A 25,392-nucleotide genomic window follows, 5' to 3' on the forward strand; every position below is an offset into this window, starting at 1 on the left:
TTGTTTTGCTGTCTTGTTGCTTTCTTGAAAGTGGATTTTGGCAATTTAAAAACTGTTTTAGACTCACTTGAGAAGGTTGTAAGAAGCAGCCCAGAGGTCCTATTGTCTGCTATCTATCAGCTTGCTGATGGTTTTAAAATGGGTCTTTGTTCATTTTGGGTGTGTGTATGTTTGCTTGCCCCCCCCCCCCAGCCCCCGCACGCATGCGTGAGTGCGTGTGTGTATGTGTGTGTGTGTGCATGTGTGTGAATGTGTGTGTGTTCACATGTGTTCACACACAAGTGTGCATCAAGTTTCTGGATATTCTTTTGTTGTTTCCCATCTTGTCACAAGAACTCTGTGATTTCAGATAATGTGCTATTGAGCCCAGCTTTTAAGGGGTTCTGGGAATTCAAATTCACACCTGTATGGCAAGCACTTACCCTCTGAGCCATCTCTCCAGCCCCAGGTAGAGTTTTGGAGAAATTACAAAACTATATTGCATTTACAACTTCTATCTTTGTAGCATCCTCTTCTTCTTGGTGGCCTTCAAAAGAATATAGCAGTCATTACTTAGAATTCTATTTCCCTTTAGGTACAGCACCCCCTCCCCCAAGAATTTGAGGCAGGGTTCCCTTTCCTGTGATCTAAATGAATCTATACCTTTGCTGCAGGGCTAGGGCACCACGAATGTGTTTCCTTCTCTCCTGCTACCTCTCATTTTTAGCAAACTCTCTGAGAGTTCAGGATGGTTGCTTGAGCTCAGCAGAGTGAAGGCTGAAGACAAGCATGTCCTATCTTTGTCAGAGACTTTCTGGGAGTTTCCTCACAGCACTCAGGCCTCCACCTGATTGGTAAGTTTGTCATGGAGCTGAGGGTTGCAGCTGAGGGGTCATCGGAAAGACAACATGTCCACCCAAAGTGAACCTGGAGCCCTGGTGGATGAGGGAGAGTGAGCGGATAGTGAAGGCCTTGAGACCAATGCTCTTCTCCTGTGTGCCTAGACACCAGCTACAGAAGAGGAATAAACATGCAGGAAGTTAAAAGGCTATTTTGAGTATGATTTTAATCTTACCATACTTTTCTGATTAAATTTGCTGTTCTACAAATGAAAACATCCCAGCGTCGGGACTGAACTCTGCAGGTGGCTTGGGACCTCCAATCTCCTGAAGGCGGTGGGAGGGAGGCGGAGCGCTCTTGTTTCTAACAGTACATTCTTGATAGTTTTTCCAAGAACGATAATGACTCTGAGCTGCTGAGAATATTCCTCTTTGGTTCGTGTGTGTGTGTGTGTGTGTGTGTGTGTGTGCGTGCGTGTGTGTGTGTACATGTGTGAGAGCACAGGTGCATACATGTGTATAAGTGCATGTATGAATGTATGCACATGTATGTGAACACCAGAGGACAATCTTAGGGGTCATCTTAAGCAGTCAATCTACCTCCCCTGAGGCAGAGGCTCTCCTTGGCCTGGAGCTCACTGATTCATCAGCTTTGTTCTCTGGCCAATGAGCCCCTAGGATGGCTTGGCTCCACCTCCGGGGTGTGGAGATTACAAGCATGCACTGCTGCAGTTTTGACTTGGATCCTGGGACTGGAACTCAGCTCCTCATGCTTGCACCACAAGCACTCATTTTTGATTGGTCCTCAGCACCAATGTGGATTTGAAAGCTTTACCAGCTTCTGAACCTTGTCTAGAGAGTAAGCAATCACCCCTTAGCCTTTAGATACATATAATGTCGAGGAACTGGGCCAATGCAGGGCCCCATTTCCTCTTCATATTGGAGCAGGGATGTCTTTACGGAAGCCTTGCAGTTTTCTGAGTTCAAGATTTTGTGGAAACTGGATCCAAGGTAGAATGCGTATTCATCACAGTCTTGTGTGAAGCATGAGCATCTATGGATGGTCTCTGGTGATAGGGCTATGAGAAAGCTCACCTTTCTGTGACATTGCTACATACGTGGCAGATAGGCACAGGCATGTTGAACTTTAGTGGTTAAGATGCACATTTCTGGAGCTGCAGCGAAGGCTCAGTGAGGAAGAGTGCTTGGGATACAACCATGAGGAACAGAGTTCAAATCTCAGCACCTAGGCAACAAGCCAGATGTCCCATGAGTGCCTATAAGTACAGCTCTGAGGGATCTAAGTCCTCTTCTGGTCTCTGTGTGCACGCATAGCCATGTGTACCCCCACATTCTCATGCGTACATTTGCATGCAAATAGAATATATCTCAAAAAAGCTCTGCAAAAATAAAGCTGGCCACTGTAAATGGGAGGTTTGCCAAGTGTATCCGCACTGTGTGTGGCCAGTCGTTGGGACCTTTCCACTCTGAGGAGCTGAAGCTCTCTCTATCTTCACTGCACCAGGGCCCCGCTTCCCCTTCCTGCAGGCCGGACAACACCATCTGTCCATCTCCATCTACTTGACTAGTTTGGATGCCTTAGATGGGCGAAGCCATCCAGTACTGTGCTTATCTCTTTCCCCACTACAGTGGTGAGCGTCGAACCTAGGGCCCCATACCTGTCAGCCGAGTGCTTTGCCTCATTCCCATTTGCCTTGGTACCATCCACCATTTCCATTCCTGCTGCGAATAACAGAATTTCTTTGGCTTTAAAGTCTGAACAACTCCACTGTAAGTAGATAGACTCATGCTTTCTTTATTATTTACCTGTCACTGACATTGGGGCTGCTGTCGCTGTGGTCACTGCGACTAATGCTGCTATGAGTGTCAATGTGTCTTTGATACCGTGCTTTGAATTATTTTGGGTATGTACACAGAACTGCTGTGGACAATTGCTAACATTCTATTTATAGTTTTTGGAGGTGCCAATATTGTTCTACAGTCATTATTTTATTTCCCCCAATTCTGCACATCTTCCCAACACTTGGCTGCTTTTTGGCAGCAGCAGTTCTAAGGGGTATGAAGTAATCGGACAGTGTCTGTTTTAGTTGAATTGCTGTCATTACACTTTTTGAATCCTTACTTGGTTATCCTGAAATAGGGGGATCCAGGGTCTTCTCTATGGGACAGATGGATGGTGAAGTTGCAGTGTTTAGGGTCTGGGTGTGGAAATCTGGCTTCACCAAGCCTCTCTGTAATTAGGGTGCTTGGCTTGACTTTTTCCCTGAAGCTGGCCTTCCTGAGTTTGAGTTGTTTGCTGCGGAAATGCAAAAGAGAAGCTTACTAGAAACCAGGGCAGCATAAATCCTTTCCTTACAACATCTTTGGAAATGAGGAAGGGAATCTTTTATTTCCTTTAAGAATGTCACCTTAGGCTGAAGAGGTGACTCAGGTTAAAAGCACTGACCATTCTTCCAGAGGTCCTGAGTTCAATTCCCAGCAACCACATGGTGGCTCACAACCATCTATAATGGGATCTGATGCCCTCTTCTGGTGTGTCTGAAGACAGCCACAGTATACTCACATACATAAGTAAATAAATTATAAAAAATGTCACCTCATTTCTGAAAGGCTAGAAATAAAAATAGTTAATTGGGAGAGATGCCAAGGACTGAATGACTAGATTCTCTCCTAAATAGAGGTGCGGTATAACCAATATCTGATGATCACTTGGGGGACTGTTTGCTTGGGTCTCCCACGGAGAAGAAATAAAGCTCATTGGTCAGAAGCGTGAAGAGCCTTCAGGCAGAGATGGGCTGTGCTGTCTCAAGGAGCCAACCTACATTTCAAGCACATGCTCTTGCCCTTGGTGTCTCTTCTTTGGCCGTTTCCCCTGCTCTCCATCTTTCTTGTTTTGTGTCAGCATTCTGAAACATGCCGGATGCAGTCTTGCTTGCTTTCCAAGTTGTTTGTCATTTCTCCCTTTATCCACCTGTAAAGATGTGGCAAAATGCATACAGAGTAAAATCTGCCATGTTATTCTAGACTCAGTTGAATGACATTAAACACATTAATGCTGTATAGCCACCTGCCTCCCACGTCCAGATCTCATACTGCAAAACCAAACCTCCATACCTATTACACGGCTCACGCTCCTCCCTGTCGACAGCTCGTGAAGACCCCCATTCTAATTTGCATCTTTACAATAAACTTAACCAGTCTAGGTATTTCAGGCATGTAGCTAGAATTATATAGCATTTACCTTTTCATGGCTCCATTATTTCATTTGGTATAATGCCCTCCAGGTTACCCCATGTAGCACAGTCAGAATTCCCTACCTTTTAAGGGCCAGCTAACAATATCCCTTTTGCAGTCTTAGACATTTCTCTGTCTGTAGGTCTTGTTAATTGTGCACAGGCGTGCTGGTGAATCTCAGTTGCCAACCTGAGGAGATTTAGCATTACCTGAGAGACAGGCCTGCATATGGGCATTATCTTGATTGGGTTAATTGAAGTGAGCAGATGTGCTCACTGTGGGTGGCATCATTCTCTAGGCTTGGATCCTGGAGGATATTAATGGTGAAGATGAGCTGAGCATGAGAAAGCATCCCTTTCTGTTTCATGACTGGGTGTGAGCTTCCTCATGCTCCTGCCATGACTTCCCTGCTCTGATGGGCTGTAACCAAAGTAAGCCATTTCTCCTATAAGTTGCTTTTCCCTAGGAATTCTATCACAGCAACAGAAAAGTAACAATAATTTAATCATTTAATAATTACTCTTTGGTGGAGGGAGGAATGGCACAAATGCAGCCATGTGATGTGATCTTGCATTTCAGTTTAATGGAAGCCTGAAGGGAGTGGAGTTAGTGTGTGATCTTGATGGCTTTATGCTACAATGGTCAGGCATGCAGAAGCAACCCATTACAAGGATGCCCACAGCATGCAACTTGATGCATACTTGGGGTACTTGGGCAGTACTTAAGCTAGTGGCCCTGGGTTTCTCAGTTGGTGTATGCTCTGTGTTCTTTTTCAACTGATAGTTTTCTACTATCCAGGCAATGATGTGGCCTGCAGTCTCTGTACCCTATTTTAAAGGGATTGTTTGAATGCATCGGACTGTGTGGGGAGAAGCAGGCACAGGGCAGAGATGGATGAAACCTAGAGGAAGTCTCTGTGGGCACATGGCAAGATTGGGCCTCTCCCTTTTGGTCTGCCTGTGGTTGACACGAGCTCTGCGCTCACTGTTATAGTTGACATGGGATTTTGTGGTCCCACACTTTTGTATTCAGAACTGCCTGTCTCCTGGGGGTGCAGTGAAGTCAGGTGTTTGAAACCAAGCAAGCAGAGGTACTGTACCTCCAGGAAGGGCCTCTGTTACTATGAAAATAGACCTTATCTTTCTTAAGTTCAGTGTACAGACATCATGGATGGATGTCCGTGTGTTTTTTCCCCGGATGTCCCATGTTCCCAGCCTGACCCAACTTAAATGTCCCATTCAGTATGTGAGGAGGGCAAACTCAGTGTGTTATCAGGCATCAAGCATTTTGTTCTGATTCCAGTCTGGGTCTCACAACTTGCACTTCCTTGGGGATGGTGGGAATCTCCCTTGGGTATATCTGGACACATACTTGGGTTTTCTGATATAGATTAATGTCATTTGCCTACACACAGGCCGTTGTGTGCAACTTCTGTTGGAAGCACCCAGAAGCTTCCTCAGGCTGCTTGTTCAATGAAAGAACCATAATAAAGCATCTCAACATCCTAGAAGACACATGGACTCTTGTCATAGCCCGTCCCCAGGCAACACCAAGCCTGGAGCTCCCTCTTGGCTGCATGGCTGAGGAGACAATATCTCTACCCTGCATGGCTTTCATAAGGTCTCTGAGTATGCCCGTTGCTAGCTGGGTCGGCCCTGTGCTCTGGGCACTTCTAAGTTAAGGTCCATAATGGTGGGGACAACATGGTAGCAGTTGGCAGACTTGGTGGCTGTGCCTGGAAGTCAAGAATTGAAAGCTTATATATCTAATTGCAAGCACAAAGCAGGGCTAGCAGGCTGGGAATGATGTGTGGCTTTGAAACCTGAAATCCTTCCCCCAGTGACAAACTTCCTGCAGCAAGGCCACACCTCCTAAACTGCCCAAATAGTACCACCAACTGCTGACCAAGTGTTCCAATGCCCGAGACTATGAGGTACCCTTGATATTCAAGTCACGCTAGGCCATAGAAGAGGATGGAAAGCAACTCTGGGGACTTGGTTCTCTTTCTGGTTTTATGTAGATTTCAGTGACTGAATTTGTGTGCCAAGTGTTTTTATCCACTGAGCCATCTCTCTGGCTTCACTTTGTGTGTGTGTGTGTGTGTGTGTGTGTGTGTGTGTGTGTGTGTGTGTGTGTGATGATTTCTCAGCCTTTGGAGGCATGTCTGGCCTCAGAACTCCATAGCAATGGAAACATTGTGGTTTTTCTGTAGCCACCACCAGAAACAGTTCCCTACTCAAGTACAAAGCAAGATGACACACAGAGGCCATTAGGGGTCCTGTTGGCTTTGGAGGCATGAAGCAGCTGATAGCTCTGTAGACCTCTAGGTCAGCCTCCTGCTTCGGAGTCCAAGAAGGATTCGGCTCTGTTCCTTCTGGACCATGTAGTCCTTTTGATCACCGAGAGGAAGTAATGGTGAGGGGATGTTCTCCAAGACTGGGAAGGAAGAGGGTACAAGTTCTCTCTGGAGCTTCCCTTTCTCAACCTGCTAAGTGCCAGGAGTCCAGATAGCTAACAGTGCCCATCTGGTATCCATGGGTGCTAGGGCTCTGACCTCTGATCCTCATGCTTGCGTCAAATGCTTTACCAACAGGGCCATCTCACCCATTCTGTATGCGCCCTCTGCAAATTATTATTTTAAAAATTTCATTCCTTAAGCAGGAATATATTTTAAAGACGGTACTCTTGAAATTGAGATTTCGTGGGTAGCCATGAAGAAGGAGAGAAGCCCATGGGGTTGGTGGCCGTTGTGGCAGGCTGGGGAGATGTATGTGTCTGACAGGTTTGCCCTTTTTAACAGCAGAAGGTATGCCGAAACCTCAGGGTGAGGACCAGCCATCTTCTGCTCTGGCTTTCGTCATGCCAGTCAACCGGCCATAATGAAGGAGGCTTCTAATTGCAGATGAGAAGCACCGTTGACCGCTTGCAACCTCAGTGTACACTGTGGCCTGCACTGTTTATGCACGTATACTTCTCTGGGCTGTTCTCCATAAATGAAAAAACTAGGAGAAACAGAAGCTATATAAAATCATTAATAACATATTAAAACATGAGAGGCATGATTATAAAGTTTTTGCACTAGTATATACTACTATCCATTTTATGTGTGTGTGTGTGTGTGTGTGTGTGTGTGTGTGTGTGTGTGTGTAGATATCCTAGACATTAAATGGGACCTGTCTAAGGCCACAAGCTAGCAAGTATCAAAACAGGAACAGTACAGCCCCCTTTTCTATGACCTCTGATCTTCTTTCCTGACACCCACAGCATCTCAGTTGATGTGACACAGATCGTTATTTCAAGTTCTCCTCTCCCTTCATGTCTAAATAGGAAACAGCTAAGTGTGGAATAGAGTGCCATATTTTTCTGGATTTTAAGTCCTTAGTCAAAAATATGTTCCAGGGTTCAGAATGTCTGCATCAGAGCCACAGCGAGTTTCCATTTGCTGCAGAAAACCAAACGTTTACACAGAACAGTATCTTTTGTTTCACATCTGCAGAAGGCAGGGTTTGCCTGCGCTGAGCTGTGGCCAGCAGTGACGCATGCTTGGAACTCCAGCTGGCGAGGCCATAGGCAGGCTCTCCTTCCTTAGGCTTTGCTAAGCCGTGACAATGAAGTGCAAAGCTGCCAGGACACTGTTGGGACGGGGCTGTGGGGTTACACGGTACAGAATCCCAGGCTCCTGGGAATACTCAGAGAATACCTTCCAAGACCAGAACTGGAGCAAGCCAGCTCCAGAGAAGGCAGAACAGCATAAGGCAAGTGGAGGAGTTCTGGGATGTCTCCTGGATTGTCCCTTCCCTTTTTTCAAGGATGCTACCATGAGGAATGCTCTGCCCACTGTGGCCTTTCCCCAGATCCATTTAGAATCCCAGCAGAGACGAAGGCATTGCTTAACGTGACTTGTTAAGTAGAAACTAGTGACTGCTTCATTAAGTCCCTAGTCCCTTCCCCCCTCTAGACTCATCTCTTGGACTGTTGATGAGTGGCCTGTTCCTGCTGTCTACCAAGATGGCGACAGTAGAACCCTGATTGGATACCTGGGATAATTTATGTCTAGATCCCTAATCCTCAAATCTGAATTCTCAACTGCTACATATACCTTTTTGAATACTGAAATATGTGATAGATGGAAAATTCTACCCCATGTAACATTGTTTCATGCACAAAATTATGAAAAATACTCTCTAAGAGTCCCCAGAAGCTAGATTAGTGCATGCATGAAGCATTGGTGGATCTAGTAGTATTGGGACCTAACTCTAAAGTACCTCATTGCCTAAATGCAGATATTTTCAAATATGAAAAACAGGCTCTGCTCTTTCCAATAAGAGATGCCTGACCCATTCGTGATCTTACAGAGAAGATCATTCAGAGGTCTCCCTGTTGGCCTTTGTAGTCAAAGATACGTCAGAGCAGAGAGATACAGTGGTCACAAAACTCCACAAAATGAAAAGGTGTAAGAAAATGTTAGCAGGAACATCCTAGGGGTTATTACAGACATTCACTTTGTAATGGTTCTAAGGCGTTGCCAGCTGCTCTCAGCAGTGCAGTGCAACCCAGAGCCTGAGCTTGGGTCCTCGTGTGCTTTCAGGCTTTCCTAGGTGGGTCTCCTGGCGTGGCCAGCACCAAGAAGTGCTGCCAGGCTAGCACATTCCCCAGTGCACTGAGGGGCGTTGGAACCAACGTTGCTTGAAGTTGGAAGGGGTAATTGGGTAGTAGAGTGTTCTTAGCCCAGCATCCAGGGAGGAACGACCTGAGGGGCACACCCACTTGCTTCGCTCAGCTTGCGTAGAACTCTGTGCCCTCTGCAGTAAACACTTTATACCAGTAGAAGGCTCATCTTTTTGTCTCCTCCACACATAGATAGCAGCTGAGTACCCTGGGGTTGAGATTGAGTATCTTAAGCCATCCTTGTCCATCTGAAGGGTTGGGCAGGGATAGACCCTGACCTATGTCTCTTGACTGTACTGCCTCTTACCATGTCCTCCTTAGGTGGGCTTCATTCTACAGGGGCTTCTGGATAGCCAGCCCTAAGTCAGCCATACACTGAGGTATAACTTGGGGTGTTGCTAGCCCCTGGGATGGAAGCAGCAGGGTCAGCTGCTGTGTGGCCTCAGGTAGCCTTTCCAGTCCGCTCTTCCTCATCTGTCAGTTAGCAGGCCATGCTTGTGACCCCCTGTGCTCAGCATTTCGCTTGAGGAGCACATGTCTGCTGTGTTACAAAGGCATCTTCACTGTCCCCTTTATACAGAGGCAGACGTTGGCAGCCTGAGTTAAGTAACTATGGTTCACCCATCCCTGTCATATGCCCACTGTGTTCATGTATGGAATTAAACAAGACAGGGAATGCGAGGCCATCGTACATGTTGGCACGTGTATCATGTGAAGAATGCAGGTTGGTCCTGTGGTGTCATAGTGGGTGCCGACAGCCGACATACAGGCTCTGAATTCCTACATGGCACCTTTCACATGTCCCCATCCAACCTAAGATGGTGATCTTAGGTTGCAGATTTAGAAGTCCAGCATCCTCGCTGATGCTGTAGCCTGAATCCTCAGATACTAAGGTGCACGTGCAGGCAGTTTAATGGCTACCAGGACATCAAGGGCAAAACTACCAATGAGCTGGGGTTGTTGGGTTCTCACAGGCCTCTTCCTCTCATCCCAATGTAATTACCCCTGTTCTGCCATGCTTACGGTGTGGCTATGGGGGGGTCTTATCTCTCACCCTGAAACTTTGTAGGCTTCTAGCTAGCAAGTCACTTACACAGCTATCCGTTGGTGTAAAAGTTGTAATAAATCATAGCGTATCAACTTTTCTTTTTTATATGAAATCATTGCTGCCTACTTCATATTTATGGAACATCAGCTCCCATTAAGAACAAAGAGAGAGATTTAGGGGTTTAGAAGTTCAGCTGTCTCTGGCTCTATGACTTAGAGGCTGTTTCCCTGACTTTTCTCTTCCTCTATTTGTGCCTCTGTGAAATGGGCCCAGCAGTGACCTTGGCACAGGGCTGTGGAGCAGAGGAAAAGAAAAACAGAATATGTTGCTTTGTTTAGATACAGTCTAAGATTTTGGTTTTAATAAGGATTAGTTTTCATAATTTTCACAAAGACACATTTTCATATATAAATATACCACTATATATATATTAATACATCTCAAAGATCTGTGTATATATATACACATTCATATAAATACACAAATATATGTATGGTTTTATGGTCTTGTTTTTGACTTTTCCTTTGAAACTGAGTTCTACTATTCATCCTTGGCTGTACTGAAACTTAACTATGTAGAACAGGTTTACTTGAATTCACAGAGATCCACTTACCTAACCAGTGCTGGCATAAAGGATGTGTGTCACTGTCTTTGCCTGCCTGCCTGCCTGCCTGCCTGTCTGTCTGTCTGTCTGTCTGCCTGCCTGCCTGCCTGCCTGTCTGTCTATCTGTCTGTCTGTCTGTCTGTCTGTCTGTGACAAGTTCTCACTCGCTTAGGCTGGCCTGGAGCTTGCTACACAGCGCAGGCCAAACCTATTCAATCAAGTTCCTCTGCTCTAGCCTCTTTAGTGCTAGAATTATACGTGTGAGCCTCAGTGCCTTGCCTCCCAGTAACTTCAGATCATTTACTGTGTAGCTTAGGCTGGCCTTGAATGTGAAATCTGTCTGCAACAGCCTCCTGAGTGTGGGAAGTATGTCCGTGTGCTGCATATCTATGAATAAGTGTCTGAAAGCTATGGATATGTTCTTTCTCCTTGTCCTGCCTGTCCGCTTGGCTCCATGCTGGAAGGCAGACTAATGGTCGTGAAATGTTTGCAGGGTGCGATTGTAGAGTAAAGGTTTGTGTATGTTGTCTATGCTATGTGCGTCTGTGACAGATGGTCTCAGTGTAGGAGTCTGGAAAGTGTAAAGCAGGAGAAAACAGAACAATCAAAACAGAAATGGGAAATTAAGTTGAGGACAAACATTTAGAGACTCAGGATGAATGGAGGCTATGGTTCTTAAGTACTATGAGGAGCTAGCCGTGAGGACATTTTTATGTGGCTGTGAACATGTCAAATGTGGAACAGATGTGCCTCTTGTCCCAGAGTCTCGCTGGTGGCTCTAAGGCTCATGTCTGCTGGGAATTACATAATAATTATTTTCCCTTCTTCCTCTCATTGTTGGTTAAATGAAGCGAGGCTCTTTTTCTATTGGAAACATGATTGTGCAGGCTGGCTGTGCGTTCCATGGGCTGAGTTGACTGCTTGACAGTTTGCCCCTGCAGAGAGACACACTTAGTAGGCTTTGGATAATGATCAGATGGCACATTTATTTCAGGAGTACAGACTTGGGTAGGCTTGACTCTGCCCTGAGTTCATACTGTAGCCTTATCAGATTAGAAAGCAAACGAATGTTCTTCAGATGTGATTGGGTGCCGGTGTTGACTCCTGTTGCGTGTGCCCAGGATTAAGTAACCATAGGCTGTACACGGACGCACCAGCTGAAGCATGGCCTGCTGTAGATTGGACCTCACACCTTCCCTCATCCAAGTCTCGTTTTTTAAGTTGTGTTTTGTGTTTTTGTAAGTTCCCTTTCAGAACACTTTCTATCTGCCTAAATCACAGCCTCGGGCCTTCATGTGCAGGAGGTGTGTTTGCGTGGGGACCCTCTACTGTGGGATAGGGTTCTATAAACCACCTTCAGGGCTGGTGAGAAGAAAGGCTGTTGGCGAAAGACGGTGTGTTAGTGGCATGCCATACTGGGATCTGGGTGGTATAACCAGACCACAGGTGGGTTCTTATCTGGCTTGTCACATCACTCTCCCGCCTGTCACCCACCAGTAAGCATTGGCTAGGTGCACATGCTTCTGTGCAGGCTGCAGGGTGAGGTTATGCATGAGTGCAATACTTCACAAAGAGCTTTGGTGTGTACTGGGATTATAGCATCTGTCTGGCTTACTGGATCTGTGGTAAAGCCATGCCTGTCAGCCTTGTTCCTTCTCATTCCTATTCCCCTCCCATCTGCCTTCTTCTGGAGCTACCTTTATTTTCCTTTGAAGTCATGGAAGCCTTAGCAGCCCATGGTCCCACTGAGGAACAACAATTGTTCCGTCGTCTTGTCTGTTGCCATTGGGACCATTTTCCACAAGCATCTCCCACATATTTACAGTTCATCAGTGTTGCCCCTTCGTGTCAGAACCATGAAGCCCCCACACTTTACGGAAACAATCCACTATTCACCCTGAATACTGTGAACTGGGACTGTGCATAACCTGTATCTTCTCCACCATAGACACTCGACACTGTCTAGCCCTGGCCAGATCTCAATATGTCCGACCCTGGCACTTTCCTGCAAACCTCTAAGCTGAAGACTTTCCCCCTCTGCCTCAACAGAAGACAAAACTGTGTGAGCCACCACACACTACACAGCGCAGCTCACCCGCTTGAAAAGTGTTTCACGTGATTGTTTTCAGTATAGCCATAGAACCGTGAAAACATCGCCGCAATATTAGAGCTGTTTTTCTCTATTAATAGAAACTCATTCATTACCAATTCACTGCATTTTCCCAGTCTCCCAACCCACTCACCTACTTTTCCTTTACAGATTCTATGTCCTGTAGATACTTGCTTATAAATAGAATCATGCAGTTTCATGGGAAACAGCATGGCATAGTTCATAAAACGGCTACCATGTAGCATAACTGTCATGGGATGGATACACACACATACGTACACAAACATATATATATACATGTATATATATATGTTGGAAAGAAAACACACATATATACATAAATGTATATGTGTATGGGAAAGAAAATTGAATGCCTGCACAGAAACTTGAGTATTCGTGTGTTGGCATTAATCATCATAGCGAAAATTTGAAAACATCTCAAATATTCTTCAGGTGACAAACCAATGACTAAAATATGATGTATTCATGCCAAGGAATATTAGCCACAGAGAGTGTGTTTTCTTTCCAACATATATACACATATGTATGTGTATGTATGTGTGTGTATCCATCCCATGACAGCTATGCTTCATAGCAGCCGTTTTATGAACTATGCCATGCTAAATACTGCAGCATGGGTGGCCCCTGTAACACACGCAGTGAGAGGGCTCTTGCTGCTCTGTGTTGTTGAGATGTAAGAGTGCGTCTTGTTCTTGTCACATTCCTTATATGAGCCACAAATAGTCCCTGCCATTCTGTGGGTTACCTGTTTATGTTCTTGATGCCCTTTAAAGCAGGAAAAAAAACCTAATTTTGATCATGTCCAATGAATTCACTTTCTTTGTAGTTCTGGTGTTGTGTCTAAGAAGTCACTAGTTTATCACTGTGAAAGTTTACTCTTGTCATGTCCTTTGAAGATTTACCCTGGCAGCTTTTACTTCGATCCACATTTGAATCGGTGTACTGTGTTTTTGCAATGGCATGAGCTAGAGGTGCAATTTACTGTTTTTGCCTATGTTTATGTAGCCGTTTAGCACCACAGGCTGAAAGGGCTGTCTTTGTACATTTCCCATGAGTTAACAAACACGTTGGAAGTTTCACATTTGAACCTGTAAGTGCTTTGGTAGATTTCTTTGGTACAAGTATAATTCCCCAGCAGATGTCATGTGGTCCTGAAGGAGGAATAAATGTCCATGTGATTCTGTGTGTGTTTGAGACCTGCATTCTCTAAGGATGCTTAATCAGGGAGTCTTCATCCCCACAGACCACAGAAGTCTGGTGTCTGGCCGCCCTTGTTCCTAGCTTCCCTGCTAGTGTTTTACTTTCTGGATTGCTGTGTCTTTTTCTCCGCCTTGCCTTCTGTTAATGTCAGGCACGGCATCCCCATTTTAGACATTTGCAGCACAGCACAGAATGCTAGCTCCCATTCCTTCTCTTACCACGTTGCTCCCGGGAACACTGTAGATCTTGACCTCCACAGACTGAGGACACTGGATTCCAGTTCTGTTCCTCGGAGGTGAGCACCATAGCTTATTTCAGTGCCATTTGCCACTTTCTTGCCTCTGATCTTTAAAGCAGAACCACCATTTGGCCATGGGGAGACCTGCCCTTTTCCCCTTTGTTCAACCCCTGCCCCATCCAGGCAGTGGTTGCTCCTGTGGCCTCTTCTCTCAGGCCCTACCCAGATGCTCCTAAAATAGACTTTTCCCTGTGGGCCATCTGCAGGGTAACAAATGGATCGCTGAAGTGGCGCGCAGAATCGCAGCTCCTTGTCTAAAGTGTTTGCTAATTATAACCCGGACTGTTCTGTTTCTCCGAATTCTCCAGGCCCATGTAGGCATCAGAGGGTGTGTGTAGTACTCAAGACTACACTTTTAGGGACAAGCTGGGGGACAGAAGAGCTGTTCAAATCTAACACCGTATTTAGCCCTTTCAGAAGGACACTAGAACACCTGTACAGAAGCCAGGCACTGCCAGTGGGTGTGTTCATGTGGGCGTGTGTGTGTGTGTTCATGTGTGTTCACATGTGTTCACATGTGTGTGTTCACGTGTGTGTGTGGGCATGCGTATGTGTGTTTGTGTATGTCCATGTGTGTTCACATGTGTGTGTTCAAGTGTGTGTGTGGGCGTGTGTATGTGTGTTTACATGTGTATGTGTGTTTATGTGTGTGTGTTCTCCTGTGTGGGAGGTATGTGTTTACGTGTGTGTGTGTTTACATGTTACATGTGTGTGTGAGGAGAGACTGGAGAGAGAACCTCATTAAGAAAATAAACATTTCAACTATTTCAATTCTGGTACTTAACGCTAAGCTAAATGTCTTGGTTAGCTCTTTGTTAACTTCATACAAGCTTGAGTTATTTGGGAAGAGGAACTTAAATTGAGAAAATGCCTCCGTCCAGACTGACCTGAAGGCAAGTCTGTGGTCAATCATCTTGATCGATAGCTGATATGGGAGGTCTCAGCCTATTGTGGATCGTGCCACCGCTGGGGTGGTTGTCCTGAGTTGTATAGGAGAGCAAACTGAAGCGAACTCTTTGCTCTCCAGGCTGCTCTTGGTCATGCTGTTCATCACAGCAGTAGGACCCTAAGACACTAAAATTTATAGAAATCCGACTAATTCACAGAGAAAAGGGCGACACTGTTCATAAGCCCCAGTAAACATGTGACCGAAATGCACATGAAGTCAGGTAGCTGGCAGTGACCAGGGCCGGAGGGCACCTACGTGAGAACCTGGGGAAGCAGGCTAGTGTGGTCACATTGTTTCCATCTGAGCTTGGGCGTGGCTCTGGGGAAGAGCTGCCCCGATGTGCTGATTTGGCCACAAAGGGGACTCAGGGTAAACAAAGATGAATTTGCTCTCTAAGACATTTTAAACAATTAAAAATACTTTTTCTAAAGTTTCAGATTTTTTTAAATAAAAAAAAATAGTTTGTAGCCAGGGGAGGGACCTGTGGGGTGTGGCCCCACTACTTGGGGGACAGAGGCAGGCTGATCTTTGTGAGTTTGAGGCCAGCCTGGTCTACAGAGTGAGTTTAGGACAGCTAGGGCTCCACAGAGAAATTCTGTCTTGAAAAACAAAATAAAAACAAAAACAAAAAACAGAACAAAAAAGCAACTAAACACATTAGTTAGTGTTTGAGTGTGTATATGTGTAAATGTGTGTGCTCGTACATTATTGTAGTCGCCAGAGATCAATAATGGGTGTCCTCTTCAATTGCTCTCAATCTAATTTGTTGAGGTAGGGGTCTCACATTGGCCTGGAACTCACTTAGATCAGCTACCCAAACCCCAGGGGTCACCACGGGTGACCACAGGTGACCATGGGTGACCATGGGTGACCACGCATATGCTTTCTCAGTTCCGGGATTACAGACAAGTGCTGCCATGCCTGAGGTCTGAACTTGGGCCCACAAGCTTGTGCGGCAAGTACCTCACTAGCTAAGGAATCCCCCATTTTAGAATTCTGTCTTGGTTAGAAGAAATTTGCAGTTGTGTAAGACAAAGTCTAATATTGAAAAGAAAAAAAAAGCTACCATGGAAATGTAAGTGACCAAGAGTTTCTTCATCTTTTTGGCAGTGTGTACTGGAGAGAGTGTCCCCATGGCCTGCCTAAGGACACTGCCTACCAGGGATACTTAGTTTGGTGAAGTGCTAGCCGCAGTCTAAAGATGACACAGCTTTACGTGTTAGGCACCTCTGTTCCCTACACTATGTGCTAGAAGCTTGTCAAATGGGAAGAATGTCCCTTAAGGTTTTCAGCACATGGTGAACTTCATACTCAGAAGGTAGCCTTGGCATTGGGATGACAATGATGTCACACCAACCCTTGTAGCTAGGAGCTTTAGCCCTATATCCAGAGAATGGACACAAGCCCTTTGTGAGACTGGACCTTCTTCCTGGGGTCTCTTTAATGAGATCATCTAAAGTGTCACCCCTCTGGTTTGGATGCTAGAAACATTGAGTCAGTCGTGTGGCTGTGCACAGAGGGTAGGCAGGTCTATCGAAGGGCACAGCCTTACTTTTTACAATCCACAGTAATCGGCGTGCCTGGCACCACCAGAGCTGCTTTCTTTGTGACTGGAGATTCAGTTTCGTAGTCAGAGTAAGCTGCTGCATACCAGTTTCTGTTTATCAAGCACTCTGACACTCGTGATGCCCAGTGACCCCACAGACACGCGCCATTTGTCACGGAGCTAGGCTTGTCAGTGTCCGTCATCAAAGTCCTTATACTTTCCCTGATTCTGTAGAATGCATAATGCCTTGCATGGAACTGGATGAAAATGCCTCTTTGTTGTGGGTAAAATCAAATGACAGGAAGTTTGCCATTTTAATCATAACCACACTCGCAACCCTGTACAGCCATTGTAAAAATGATTTCCAAATCCTTTACATCTTCCCAGGAATTCTGCAACCATCGAGCGGCAATGCAACAATGCAGAGGACATTGCACCATGCTCACATCCTGTAGCCACCGTGGTCTCTAACCCACCCTCCCTCTGTGTCAGTGAGCTGTCTACATTACTTTACAATGCCATTCTCAAAGTTATTTAAAGTCAGCCTTAGCAAAGAGTCTTCAAGGAATGCTTGAGGTTTTCTAGTTGCCCAGGTGAACGTCTTTCTTTGTTTGCACATCAGGGAGTTGTCTGGAGAGACGCGCTGAGGATGGAGGGGAAGGCTTGGAGGACTCACTGAGAGCTGAGCACAGGAGAAGCTGTCTGGATATCTGGCTACCTTAACTGTTCTGTAGGGCAGCCCAAGTGAGCAGACCACTCCTGTGTAAGGACAATGGTGAACAGTGGCACAGAAGTCCCTCTATTGGAAGAGACTGAGAAATCAAACCTTTCAGATGTCAAAATGTCCATTTCTTCCTCCTTAGTCCTAAGGTGCATACAGACTGTGCAAAGGGCTAGGGTGGGGCACACCGTTCCTTTTTACCTGGCATAGTATTTAGCAGAGTGAAATCCAGAGCCAAAGATGACAGTGGTGTCAGTGTGGACTATACCCACAGTGGCCAGAGGAGCCATTGCCACATCTGAAGCCACTTGTCAGCTCGTGCCATAAGTGCCAATCCCATGCTGGACCTTGGAGGATGAGCTGGGGGCTCTTGCTCTCCTCTTTTGATGATGAAGTTGGGGACAGGCACAGGTGGCCCTCCCCATGCTGCTGTCAATTGGGCTCATTGTTAGAAAGAGGCTTCTAAGTCTGGGACGATCTCTAACCTTTGTGACATACCAGGTGGTCCACAGAGGGAACACTGACAGCTAGGAGGTCACTTGCTGGTGGCAATAGTACAGGATCAGGGGACAGTTTACCTGACCTCTAGAATATCTTATCAAAGGTATTTTTCTAGGCTATTTTTACAGTCAACTAGCCAAGGGCCTGGCCAGTAGGAGGGAGCAGCAGGATCTCTTGGGGAAAGGTGAGAGCTTTTCTTTGAGTCTGAATACTCTGACCAAGAGAAGCTGTAGTGTGGTGGGAAAGTGAGACCTCTGCGGTGAGCCTCTCTTCTCACATGAAAGGGAGAGGCTGAGGAAGGGCTGGGGCAAGGGGAGAAGAAAGGCAGAGTCTGGCAAAGTCTTCGAGCCTCTCAGAAGGGCTCCTGGACGCCTGCTCACTTCCTTGTGCAGCTGGTAGTCAGGTTTGCTGCCTCCCTTCTTAGTTGACAGGAAATTTGCAAAATCCAGCGAGGACTTCAGTGGCCGCAGGGAGATGTTGGGGTAGAGACCGAGACTCCACTGTGCCACAAGAGAAGGCACAGAGCAGTTAATGGCTTTGGGGAAGCTGTCGCTGTGCATGGACGGATGTGGGCGTCAGTCAAACCCAAAGGGTAACTCTGTCTGTCACGGGAGATGCACAGCCTCTTGGCAGCTTGGATGCTTTTGGACTATTTTATCCTGGCAATCAATATTTAATTGATTGATGGTTTTAAAGTTTACCAAGCCGCAATAAATCTATATTTAGTAAAACCCAAGTAATACTATAAGCTGTCTCCAGCAGGAATAAAATGGCTGGGATTTTTCTTAAATCCTAGAAGAGAGGCCGAACACCTGTGCATCTTGGTTCTAAATTTAAAAGTTCAACACATTGTGTATGTGTGTGTGTGTGTGTGTGTGTGTGTGTATGTGTGTGTGTGCATGTGTGTGTGTATGTGTGTGTATGTGTGTGTGGGTGCATGTGTGTGCATGTGTGTGTGTATGTGTGTGTATGTGTGTGTGTGTGCATGTGTGTGTATGTGTGTGTATGTGTGTGTGGGTGCATGTGTGTGCATGTGTGTGTGTATGTGTGTGTATATGCGTGTGTATGTGTGTGTGTATGCGTGTGTATGTGTGTGTGTATGTATGGTGTGTGTATGTGTGTGCATGTGTATGTGTGTATTTGTGTGTGCATGTGTGTGTATATGCGTGTGTATCTGTGTGTGTATGTGTGGTGTGTTTGTGTATGTGTGTGTATGTGTATGTGTGTGCGTGTGTATGTGTGTGTATATGTGTGTATGTGTGTGTGTGCGTGTGCATGTGTATATGTGTGTGTGTTGTACACATGTGTAGAACTCAGAAGACAACTATCCTTCTACTCTGTGGATTCTGAAGATTCACGAGGCTTGGTGGCAGATAGTTTTATCCACTGAGCTGCCTCGCTGTCCCTAGATTTTATATTATTTTATTTACATGGGGGAGTGTCTTACTATGTAGTCCTTGATGGTGTGGACCAAACTGGCCTGGAACTTACATAGATCTGCCTGCTTTAACTGTCTTTAGTGCTGGCATTAAGTGTGTACACCACCACTCTTGGCCCAGGTTTCTTAATGTCCCACAGTTTTGTTTTGATGCCAAGTGACTCTCTTCCCGGGCCAGGTAACAAAGGTGTCTCTGGCAGGTCTGGCCTGATCCCTCCTGCGCTCACTTCCCTGCTGGGGTTTCAGTGACTGCCTTTGCTCCATCCCTTTGCAGGGTGATCTTCCCAAGTTCAGAAAGGACTAGAACAGTCAAGTTGTTAAAAATGTTTGCATACTCAGGAGGCTGAGGTAGAAGGATCACAAACCGGATGCCTTCCTGGACTACAAGTGAGTTCCTGACTGGCCTGAGTGAATTTAGTGAGATCTTGCCTCAAGATAAAAAGAAGAGCTCCTGCCTGAAGCCTGGGCTTTGATCCCCAGTCCTGAAGACAAAGCCCCAAAAAGGTTGTTTCAGTGATTCAGCTCAGCTTCCAGCCTGCCCGCCGCAGTTCAGACCTTTGTGTGTCCTCTGGATGGTGGGCATGTCTTTCCTTCATCCTGAGCTAGCCCCTCACTTAGCTAACCTTCTCTCTCTGCCTGTAGTGCAGTGGTTTCCAGTCTTTCTACTGCTGCGACCTTTAATACAGTTCTTCACGGTGTGGTGACCCCCTCCCATTAAATTATTTCATTGCTACTTCATAACTGTAATTTTGCTACTGTTAGGAGCCATGATATAGATATCTGATAAGCAGGATATCTGATATGTGTGCCCCAAAGAGGTCTCGACTGCAGATTGAGAATCGCTGCTCTCGGGGCTTCGTGTTTCCTGTTGCTTCTTCAGGCTTGTCTTGCTCTGTTGCCTGGGAAGAAGCAGCTGAGAGCTGAGGGAAGCCCTGTTTTTCCTTCTGTCCCTGTTTCCCACCCACCTGGGTCGAGAAGTAGGGGAGGGTGAATTCGACTCCAGGCCCTGGAAACCTCCTTGACAATCACACACCTCTCTCTTATTCCTTTGCACTTCTTCCAGCCACAGAGAAAGGTAGCAAATAAGAAGCCTCTTTACAATTTTATTTATATTTATGCATCTGTATTTGCACCTATGTGTCAGCTGTGTGTGTGTGTGCATGCATGCATGTGTGTATTTGTGTGTGTGTGTGTGGTGTGTGTGCGCATGCCTGTGATGACCAGAAGAGGCATTAAGATCCCTTGTAGCTTGAGCTACAGGCTGTGGTAAGCTGCCCAGTGTGGGTGCCAGGGATCAAACCCGAGTCTTTCAGAAGAGCAGGAAGTGCTCTTAACCACCGAGCTGCCTCTTCAGGCCCCAGATACTGAGGAGGTTTGAGCTGGGACACTTTCCCCAGGTCTCTGGGAAGCAGCAAAGCCCCAACACACAGAAGCTGCCTTGGAGAGCACTGCCATGTTGGCCTTCATTTCTTCCTGGACTGCAGTATCAGCCTTTGAACTGTTTATTTCCTAGAAAGACAAGTCACTCACTACGATTTACTGTCTTTAAATATTTTTTAAAATGCAAGTCATTTGTTTTTCTTAGAAAAATAGTCGTCACTAGTTCAAGAAACTTAGGTTGACAAAAACTATTACTTCCAAGGAAAAGGAATGGTCTCCGGGGTGAGAATTTGTTGTGTGCAGCCATTCAAATGCATGGTTAGTGCCCAGGCTCATGCATGTGCATGTGTAGACCAGTGGTCACCATCTTCCTCTTGATCTTTACCTTGCTTTTTGGAACAAGGCATCTCATCCCCAAAACTGTCCGGCCAGCTCCTGGGATTTTCCTTTGTCTGCTTCCCAGCACTACGATTACAAATATGTGTGGTGGTCATGCCTACCTCTGTAATGTGGGTTCTGGGGATCCAAACTCAGGTCCTCAGTGTATATGCCAATCACTTTGCTAAGTCATTTTCCCAGCCCCAATATTTATAGTTTTGTCCTTAGAGTTGGTCAGCATTTTAAAAAATTCACATGGTGGGGTGGTGGTGGTGGTGGTGGTGGTGGTCTGTTCACATGTATCTCTAGGTACCATGTGACATACCTGGTGCCTTTAGAAGCCAGAAGAGGATGTCAGATTGCAGGGACTAGAACTACAGGTATTTGTGAGCCACCATGTGGTATTGGAAATCAAACCCAGGTCCTTTGCAGGAGCAGCCAGTAGTTTTAATTATGGAGCCAAATCTCTTGCTCTGGATTGACTTTCTTGTTGTAACTTTAAATGATCTGGACAAACACACCTGTGTCTGACTGGGCCCAGGTACTGATGGTCGTGGAATATAAGTGACCTCACAACCTCCTGCGGTCCAGGAGTTCCACTGAGACTGGACTTAGATTGCTCATCTCATTCCAGGGGAATATTCTGGCAGTGGAAAATTTGAACAAAACGGTTCCTGTGCCTCGGCTGTGTAGGAAGCACACATGTTGATTAGTGACAGTGGTTTGTCACCTGTCAAGAGTTGGACTGCTGAAAGCCAAGAAGTGGCGCTGTGAAATGGAGGTGGCAGGGAGGTGACATTTGTCACAATCAACATGTGTGTAGAAGGAATGTGACTTGGGGTTATTTTTGCTGCTTGTATTGTTTTTAACCACAGGGCCCAGACAGGGCTTTTATCAGAGCCCAGGTTCTCTGGCCAGGGGGGAGTACCATGTTAGTGAACAGGACTCAGGTGGCGGTTGAGGAGGGAGTTCTCTGTGGGCTATCATGGGGTGAGGTGGGGGTGTGGAGGGGGTGTGAGGATCGTGGTGGCAATAAGGCAGCTCAGTAGGTAAAGGTAAGAGCCCCATGGCTGAAGGGGAGAACCAACTCCTGCAAGTTGTCCTCTGAACTTCATATGTGAGCTATGGCACACATGCATGAGTGCATGCATTATATGTGTGAACACACATTTTTGAAAATGCAACAAGCATGGGAGCCTGAGAAATGGCTTACTGCGCTGAAACTCAGGCTGATTTATCTTCCGAGCCTGGTATAAACATGTTAAATTCCTACCCGGCATCAGATTCAGGGGCAAAGCATTGGATGCAGCAAAGGAATTAAAAAATAATCACAGCGCACTGTCTTCGCCATTGTCAGTGGGTGCTTGGGAGTCTGCCTTTCCAGCTGTGCAGCCCTAAGGAGCTAGGAATCTTCCCCCAGCTCCCTGGCCCTGTTCTGTGGCTGACTGCCCCCTTTGGGTTCATGTGGAGGCCTCCTGGACAGCTGACAGTCAGGGCAGCTGAGGGACCCACCTCTAGGGTTGCCCCACCCAGAGAAGGAGCTCCCAAATTAGCTGTTAGGTTTGAGCACAAAATGCCACAGCTCACTCAGCCGAGCTTTGGCGTTCTGTTGGTCTAAAAGGGCAGATGCTGCACACATGTTTCTGTGAGTCAACATAAGCCGTGCAAGGAAGGAATGTCGATACATGATAGGAGCCCTGTAGACTTGTTAACTTACAGTTTTCAGTAAGAGCAGATGCTGAACGCAGGCCTGCATCCCTGTTGATGCTGTACCAGCTGTGCCAGCTCCCTGAACTCCATACATCCTAAGTTATGCCTCTGATGACCCCAGAGTGAGTCTCCTTGCATCATTGTGGTCTACTATGGCCACACAGTAAGGGTAGAGAGTGACAGGGAGGCTGGAGAGGAAGTGTGTGCTCCTTTGTCATTCTTTCCCTATCAAGGTGACAGCCTGAAGAGATGGCTCAGTAGTAAAGGGCACTTGGTGCCCTTCCAGAGGACCTGGGTTCAGCTCCCAAATGGTTGTTCCCAACTTTCTTTTTAACTCCTGTTTCAGGGAACCATTGCCTTCTCCTGACTTCTGTGGGTACTCTGTATACTGTGGGTATGCAGAACACTCGCATGCAAAAATAATTCTTTAAAAACCAAAATCAAAGAGCAGATATTTGAGCCATGGGAATAAGATTGTTGGGTGGAAGACTTGAAAATAGCCCACAAAAAAGGTCGGTCCTGTTTTCAAGGCCCCCAGGGAGCCCCAGAGGACTCCCATGCTGAGTTCCTTATGATGAACTCTTCTGTCTTTTCTTACCTTGAATGCCTTGGGAAGTTGAATTTTATTCTTCCTATGAGGTCATAAAGGGCATTCTTTATGTTATAGTGAATTTCTGTGATGTATCCACACTTGTGCCTCCATGACAGTGCCAGGCACAAGCCAGTGTCAAATTAGCCAACAGTGATGGGAATGAACTGCAATAGGAGAAGGTAGTCTGGGACTATCATCAGATACAGCTGGTGTCAGGTAGCCTGAGGCACACAGCCTCGGAATCATGAAGGAGCCATGAGCAATCAAGAAATGAACCCTAGGATAAGAGCCAATCATGAATCTTGCTTTCCACTGACAGTACTCCCTGCGTGTGGTTAAAGACTTTCTATGTGACATTAATGTCTGTGCATGCACAGTGAGGTGCCTCTGTGTGTGTGTGTGTGCTTGCACATGGGATCCCAGGGTACACTGAGAGCCTGTCTGTCACCTCAGCTCATGGTCAGCTCTTGTCAGCTCAGGACAGCTGCTGTTATAATAAGCCCTTAGACAACACCAGCTGTAAATTAGATATTAAATATGCCTTACTCCCATGCCTTAGGGTTTTTATAGCACCATGTTGACTCGGAGCAGAAGCAAGCTTATGGAAAAGGATGAGACAGGAGCTTCCTGACTCTCTACAGTTGGCTTAGCTGGTTCATAACTCTTCATCTGTTCCTCGTGAGCACCAGGGTGTGCCCATCTGGGGACAGGGCACAGCATTAAGCGGAGGTCAGAGGTCTGCGGAGTGAAAATAGCAACAGGACACTGTTTGCTGCCCCTTCATTCAGCTGTCCACGTTAGTGGGACTGTGTCCTCCGGGTTTATCGTGGTCTTTCACCACCACCTTCTTTTCTTCTTCCCAAGGGACAAATGGTGAGGTTAAAAATGGCCATGACTCAGCCAGATGCCCGGTCAGCATGGAGTGGTAGCTACCAGGACACACAGTGTCAGGAGTCTTGCTAAAATCTTGCTAAATTGGCTCTCAGGCCCTTTAGCTTTCCTCAGTGACCGTGGTTAAAGCTATTCCAAGTTACTTTAATTTGGAAATAAGCTAGCATAGACTCTTGGCCATTTGTCCAAAACTAAAAGTTTTGTTTTAATTAATTAATTGATTAATTAATTAACATTCCACACTCCCTGTGTGTTAGGTTAGGCTCAGTTGTTGTTCTTCAGAGGTGTCCTCTTCGAGAACTCTGGAACTTTCTGACCACCCCAGGCTTGTCTGAGAGGAGAGCAGATCCCCCTGTCTCCACTTCTCTGTTGCTGGATGACAAGCATGGGACACTGCATGGGTTCTGAGAATTGAGTGCAGGTCCTTATGTGGGAAGTGCTTTACAGGCTGAACTATCCCTTTTTATTGGTTTCCCCTTAAAAATAAAACTATGTGGAATTAACAGCAATGGTTACACACATGACAGCTCCTTGAGAAGTCTGGGAGGATAGGAAAAACAAACACCAACGGAAGATAAAATAGAAAGAGTGCTGGTTCAGTGAGTTAAAGTGCTTACCAAGCAAGTCTGGCGACCTGTATTGGGGTTCCCAGAACCCACACAAAAGCTGAATGCAATAGATCATTCTTTGGTAATCCCAGTACAGCTACACAAGGAGATTGGCGAGTCTCTGGAAGCTTGTGGGCCAGCTAGCCTGGCTTTACAACACCTAACCAACTTGTAAAGGTGAACACTGATATCCTCTGACCTCACAGTTGTACAGTATCATATGCACACCAGCATCCCCAACACACACACACACACACACACACACACACACACACACACACACACACACATCCCTGTATCCAGGCGTCTATAGGTAGAAAATGCTCAAAATGGAAAAAAGACATGTCTTGGACATATATAGGCTTTTCTCTTGCCATGATTACCTAATACAGTAGGATAACTACTGACATTGTATTAGTATTAAAAGCCTGGACAGATGAGCTGGGTCAGCGGTAAGAACACAGACTGTTCTTCCTGAGGACCTGGATTTGATTATCAGCATCCACATGGTGGCTCACAAGTGTCTGTAATTCCAGTTCCAGGGAATCTGATGTTCTCTTCTGGCATCTGAGGACATCAGACATGCACATAGTGCACAGACATGGAGACAAAACATATAACATACACATGGGACACCCTTTAACAAGTCAGTTGGA

The 25,392-nt window shown here is 46.2% G+C and overlaps 1 protein-coding gene and 1 long non-coding RNA gene across 7 annotated transcripts in view; one reads left to right on the top strand and one right to left on the bottom strand.

The window, feature by feature from the left end:
• Window positions 1-25,392, top strand: part of Fhod3 (formin homology 2 domain containing 3) — a 432,679-nt gene that overhangs the window by 83,734 nt on the left and 323,553 nt on the right. The window lies entirely within an intron of this gene.
• Window positions 2,810-18,467, bottom strand: LOC120098112 (uncharacterized). Its single transcript, XR_005496093.2, has 3 exons — window positions 13,943-18,467; window positions 3,662-3,810; window positions 2,810-3,135 (listed from the first exon to the last, which is right to left on the bottom strand). It is a non-coding gene; the product is annotated as an uncharacterized LOC120098112 (long non-coding RNA).

Source organism: Rattus norvegicus, chromosome 18, assembly GCF_036323735.1.
Source record: "Rattus norvegicus strain BN/NHsdMcwi chromosome 18, GRCr8, whole genome shotgun sequence".
Classification (NCBI taxonomy): Eukaryota; Metazoa; Chordata; class Mammalia; order Rodentia; family Muridae; genus Rattus; species Rattus norvegicus.